Below are 6,893 nucleotides of genomic sequence, written 5' to 3'. Positions count from 1 at the left end.
ATGCAGGGCGTCCGAGGTCGCTTGACTCGTCGGAGAGGATGAGGGCGAGGTAGCCGAGCTACTGGGCACACCGAGGGTCGAGGGGGAGGCTCTGGGTGCGGCAACGGCGAGCGGCGGCGATGAGCTCCGCTCGGGCTGCGCGAGAGAGAGAGCAGAGGAGGGGGAAGGGGTCGAGAGAGAGAGTGCGAGGGGGTTCCAGGGGGTGGCGTGGAGCTGCAGGAGACGTCCAGGAGAGGAGGAGGCAGCCAGGCAGGGAGGAGGTGGCCGGGGCGCGTGGCCGTGCGCGCCACCGAGCAGCTTCGGGGCGAGGGGGAGGAAGACGACAGGGGGAGAAGCGGCGGTGGGCTGGGCCGGCTGGAGGAGCTGGGCCAGGTGGGCTGAGGTGAGCGCCAGGTAGTCCTCTGCTCTTTCTATTTTTGTTTTTGTTTATCTATTTTGTTCTGTGTTGTTTTAGTTTAGTAATATACTAAACCATCTTATAAAATCCTGAAAATAGTTATGTGGCTAGAACTAAAATATACCAAACCACATAAAATGTTCCAGTAATTATTGGACATATATTATTTATATATCAAATATATATCCAATGCAAATAGCTATTTATTTAATTCAAAGGCCCAAAATAATTAACTCTGAGATACCAAAAATATTGTTTTGAGTTTTACCTCTTTGCAATATTTTCAGAGACTAAGAGGAACATTTCCTTGGACTTCTTTGAGGAGATTTTAATGTTGATCATTTTTAGAAGGTTTCTGAGGCTTTGAAAATTCCTCAATTCAAATTTCATTTGAATTAAAACATGATGCTCACATGTGGTCTAGCCTAGTGCATAACAGGACCAGGGATGTGACACATATGTAATTAGTTATGATGTAAGTCTTGTTGGGTACATTTGTACTCACCTTTTCTTAATTTATGTTTTTGCAGAGAGACTTCGACGTGTAGCTTGTTACCTCAGCTACGATCTTGTGCCCTTGGCAGGATTAGGTAGATAGTCAGGCTTCTCAGCCTTTTTCATTTATAGTTGTCTGTACTCAGACATGTTAAGCTTCTGCATGTGCTTTGACTTGTATGCTCTGAATGCTGGGTCGAGAGACCTATGTTTGTGATATCTCGCTCCTTGGAGCCTATTTAATTAAATACTTGAGTTGTAAAGTCATGTTGTGATGCCATGTTGGATTTGCACATATCGAGCATACTGTGTGTATGTTGTTGAAATGCTTGGTATGTGTGGGACCTGACTATCTAGTTGTTTATCTTTGGTAGCCTCTCTTACTGGGAAATGTCTCCTAGTGCTTCTGAGCCTTGGTAGGTTGCTACTGCTCCGCATGAGTCCTATTAGCCTGCTACAGCCCGGTTTACCAGAGTCCTGCTAGCCTAGTTGCTACAGCCCGGATTCACCCTCTGATAACCGACACGTTCGTTGCTGGGTCATGTGTGCATGTCCCTGTAAGTTAGTGCCACTTTGGGTTCACGACTAGCCATGTCCGCCCAGGCTCCTTGTCATATGGATGCTAGCGACACTATCATATACGTGTGCCAAAAGGCGCAAACGGTCCTGAGCCTGGTATGGAGACACCCGTGGGAATACCGTGTGTGAGGCCGCAAAGTGATATGAGGTGTTACATGCTAGATCGGTGTGGCATAGAGTCAGGGTCCTGACACACTGCCCCCCCCCACCCCCCCTTGAATGTCTTTACAAAGGCAACATAGAACAACATGTGTGCCCTATTAAATTTTGGAATTATTCCGGGTTCGTTTGTCGTTTTTATACATTAATTGAGTTTCTGGTCATTTAATGTGCATAAGTCAAATTTGAACAACAAGCACATGCTCTCGTGCACCAAAGTTGGTTGAAAAATCACATATGTGTCCTCGGGTGAATTTCTAGGTCCCATGCAAGAAATGAGAATAAAATTCAAACATATGGGCATCGTGGCTCAGCCGAGAACATTGAGAAACTTTGTTTTAAAATTCTTGTAAATCCAAAACACGTCTGAAAATCATGAAACTTGGCATGGTGTCATGTCATGGTTCTACCATGCTGTGGAAAAAAAAGGCCAAATAGGAACATATTTTGGTACAAGCTTCTTGCAAACCAAAGCTTCTCTCAAGAAGGCTCGTGGTTCTGAGAGGGAACGTGCCACCTTTGAGTGCGAAACGATATATGCTGTCCCCCTTGAGTTTATTTACAAAGGCAACATAAAACTAAATGAGTGCCCTGTTAAATTTTGGAATTATTTTGGGTTTGTTTGGCCTTTTTATACATTAATTGAGTTTTTAGCCATTTAATGTGCATAATTTAAATTTGAACTATATGACAGCCTGATTTTTGGCCCTTTCTTTTTCTTTTGTTTTTCCAAGGTTTTTGCCTGAGTTTTCTTTTTCCGTGGCTTTGTGGTCTGGAAACTGAAGAAGATGCCCTCTTCTTTGCTTCCAGAGTGGCTTGTCATTCCCAAATCTTCCCCTAGACCCTGTCATTTCCATCCTAGCCCAAATCCCAATATTCTTTTTATTGGGAATATTCCTTTTCTATTAAAGGAATAACTCAAATTGCCCTAGGTTGTGAAGCAACCTATATTTTCCTCCCTCCTAAAATTCCCAAATAATTCTCATAAATTGTTTGGGTCATATCTTGATGAAATATGGCAAAAAATTTCATTGCCATGTTCAAAAATTATTCCCCAATATTCCTTTTTCTATTCTGCCCTGAATGGCACTTTGTGAAGGAAGTGTCATTTATATTTCTCCTATTGACTCCCAACCTTTTTGGGCATGTTTATCTGTCCATATAATTACCCCAGGCACAAGTTCAAATTTATTTGCCAAGCTAGGAGTACCCAAATGAGTTGAACTTTTTCACACTCCTTAATGTGCTTATATTAACCCCTTCCACCCATTTGTAGCGCCATCCAATCATCTATGTGAGCAAAGGAGCAAATCTTTGCTTCTGGCATTATTTTCAGGTTGTGAAGCAAGTATATTTTATATTGCTTAAAAATCCTGATAAATTACCAGATAATTCGTATACCCATAAAACATATCTCAACACATTTTGGCATCATTTCAATGATCCATTGGATCACCAAAATTATTCCAAGTTTCTGGACAGAAATGATGTTTGTGAAGCTAGTGCCATTTTGGCTTGTCCATTTGGCATGAGCTTTTTACAGCATCTTTATATGTCCATATCATGAGGATTTTCCAAGTTTCATCCCATTCCATAACTCCATGTGAGTGCACCATCATGATCTAGTTTCTGGACCATTTTGGTCAGTTGTGAAGCAACTGTAGTAAATCTTGGTCCATTTCTTCCCAAACTCCCCAGGACTGTAGTCCTTCCTAGCCTAAACACGCCAGACAACTTATTTGGCCCATAGCATATCCCTGTTAATCACAGTGAGCTGATAAAGTTTACTGCAGTAAACTTTAGAGCTCACTAACCTTTTGACTAGAGCCTTTTTCACCAAGTTACCACCTTAGTTGAAACCACCCTTCGAAGGACACCACTAGACATCAATTGCCAGCTGTTTGCCTCCAACACATACCAGCACTGGTGGTGACCACCGTTTTGGCATGCCATGAGCGCGTCTACTGGCTGTTTGTGCTGGACCCCCTCCCCCTCTCATCGGCTTCGCACCCGTGATGATGACCGGTAGATAGCCCTCGTCATCGCCGTCCTCCTGAACCCCTCTCCCCCTCCGTCCTCTTCCTCACCGACGCTCGCCGCCGAATGCTCATGAGTGCACAGGGGCGTTTTGGCTCGGTTCATCGCCATCGTCTTCCTCCCTGCGTCCCTTGACCTCTTCTACCCCGTGGGCTCCTCCCTGTGCGTCGCCATCGCCTTCCCCCGAGCCCATGCACGAGCACACACGTCCACGGCGCCGGACACGCGTCTACGGCGGTGACAGCGTGACATCTCCTCCCCGCGGCTATTTAAGCCATTCCCGGCCTCGTCCGAGCTCATCTCCAGCTTTGCCTCACTCCTAGCTACCTCCCCATCCTCTCGTTTGAGCTCCAGGAGCTCTCCTGCTCTCCCATCACCGCCATGGCCGCCGTCGGGTTCTGCTCAAATCCGAGCAGCCCCGGGCTCCTCCCCTCCTTCTCCCACCTCTAGACATCCCCTACACCACCAGCAAGCCACCCCGGAACCTCTCTCCCTCCTCGGGTGGCCTCCTACAGTAGTTTCGCCGGCGCATGAAGCCCTCCTCGGTCGTGTCCCCTGCCCCACCCCTTCCGGTGACCCTTGGCGCTTTCTACGACCAGGAACGGGTGCGACTCGTCCTCCTGAGCTCGCCCGTAGGTCGCACAGCCTGAGTGGTGGCCAGAGTCAGCCGGACTCGTCGCTGGAGCGCGCGGCCTCGCCTCTGCCCAGTGCCCCGTCGGGAGGAAGAAGACAAGGGCGTTGACCCCCCTGGAGCCTGCCAGCTGGCCATGGGCCCCACCTGTCAGCGTCCCAAGGGCTGTCCCCGCGTGGACCCAGGTACGCTGACGTGGACAAGTGGAGGCGTAATCCACTGATTACGTCTTCGCTTTCCGAAAGCGTATTTCCAATTTTACGCTTCTGTCTTATCCACTCAGGGACTTGGTTGTGATGTTATTTTTGCAGAAAAGTCCCTGAGCTTCAACGCTTCATAACTTTTTAACCATAACTCCAAATGAGGTGAAACCAACGCTCAGTTCTTTGTTTCGTCGAGCCCGTTCTGTTGGTCGTGATTTCACTATGGTTTGACACTGTGAAAATGACCATTATGCCCTTGCCCTTATTCAGCCCCCTCCGAGAGAGTATGTTTTCCGGTGATTCATTCCGCGAGTTTCCTGCACTTCTCCCTGGTGCCTTCTTCCACCCCAGGCAAGCCACAATACCCACTTGCATGATAATCATGCAGTAGCCATGTTTTTCAACTTGAATCTTTATTAATTATTTGCTTGTTGAAAAGATGGTTATCGTTGTTCCGGTGATGTTTAGATTTGCATGTCCACTTTTGTGCTATGTTGTCTTGTACTCTATTATCATGTTCTACCTGCTAGTATCTCCTCTCATATGTTTATGCTCGCTAGTAGTACATGTTGATGTACTGGTGATGTTCATGCTAGTCAGTATGCCCTGCTTAGTGGATATGATTTATTGTTGATATGGTGGATAGTTATATGATACCCTCATGATTATGTTGATATCATGTTCATGCATTTTATCATGGCTTAGCATATTTGCATTCAAGTTAACCGGATTAAATTGAACTTGAACAATTGTTGGCTGAGTCATGGTGCCGTTGAAACGATGCTCCCCAGTGCAACCACGCTTACCAGTATGGGACGGTCCTAACTGGGTCTATTGTCGTGCCTCTCGCATGTGCCTCCAACGAGGGAAGGTTATGGGGGGCGCTACCCTGATCAGGTAGGCGGACATAAGCCTTGTGTGCCCGTTGTTGAGTTAAATATTTGGTTCCCAGTGTGGATCGTTGCCACGACGGTGGTTTGAGGTGTCTTGAGGTAGGCACGGGGCCACCCATGACTTAGCCTAGAGGGGAGTGAGTCGGAGTGGCCGGGAGAGTGTCATGGCAGTAGATCGGTTTTGGCGGAACACCGTTGGTCCACCCGAATGGGAGTGCGAGGCCATGGGTTCCGTAGTGTGGGTAAAGTGTACTAACCTCTGTAGAGTGTATATTAAATCTATCGATAGCCGTACTCGCGGATTAGGGCCCAGTTCGAAAGTAGGGTACACCATGAGTCAACAGTAATAAGAATAACTTGATTAATGACAACCCGTGGTTGTGATCTCCGTAAGGATCACGGTTTGAGACCAAGTGTTGGTCGTGGTTGTGATCTCCGTAAGGATCACGGTGGTATCGAGGATACCGAGATGTTGTATACTCGTGATGTTGTGCGAGAGTCGTGGGTAAAGATCAAGCTCCTTGTGGTCATTTAATGATCACTAAGGTATTGTTCATACCAAGCTTGATTTGATCCTGAGATGATCCTGTGATGTCCGAGGTTGGTAAGTGATGCATGTGTTGGTTACGAGGTAACCCGAGCAGGATAAGTGGTGCATACAGTGTCATCATGTTGCATGCTAGTATTGTCGGATTAATATGTTCATATTGTTCTAGCTGTATCCTGTTATTATAGGTCATGCCATGTTATCCTGACGATCTCATGTTAATTCCTGTTTAACCTGTAATTGCCGTGCTGTTGTCTGTCTTGAATGCTTCTGGTTATTGTGAGCTTGCAAGTACATTCAATGTACTGACCTGGTGTGTCATGCCAGCTTGCAGGTCATGCCAGATTTGATTGCTTGCTTGTTGTGGTTTCTGTTCATGCGAGCTAGGATAAGCGTTCCAGTCAGAGTCCATGCGGAGTGGAGTTCACCACCGTCTTCGTTGTTCCGCTGCTAGAGTTATTCTGCTGCTTCGAGTTGTTTTGCTGCTTTCATAGAGCAACTGAGGATGGCGTAGTGTCACCGTACCGATGTTATTCATTGTAATATCGAAGACCTTGTATTCATATTCGTGTAATAATAGAAGGTTGGTTTGTTCTGTGCTAAGAAGTGTCGTATTCCAGAAGACTTCATCTCGATCTCTGGGCTGGAATATGGGGCGTTCCGGTTTTCTCTGAGCCGGGGTGCCACAAACTACAAGCACATGCTCCCGTGCACCAAAGTTGGTTGAAAAATCACATCTGTGACCTTGGGTGAATTTCTAGGTCCCATGCAAGAAATGAGAATAAAATTCAAACATCTGGGCATCGTGACTCGGTCGAGAACATTGAGAAAATTGGTTTTGAAATCATGAAACTTGGCATGGTGTCATGTCATGGTAGTACCATGCTGTGGTAAAAAAATTGGCCGAATAGGAACAAATTTTCGTATAAGCTTCTTGCAAACTGGAGCTTCT

Source organism: Triticum dicoccoides, chromosome 2B (genome assembly GCF_002162155.2).
Source record: "Triticum dicoccoides isolate Atlit2015 ecotype Zavitan chromosome 2B, WEW_v2.0, whole genome shotgun sequence".
NCBI lineage: Eukaryota > Viridiplantae > Streptophyta > Magnoliopsida > Poales > Poaceae > Triticum > Triticum dicoccoides.
Note: the sequence above shows the minus strand (reverse complement) of the source record.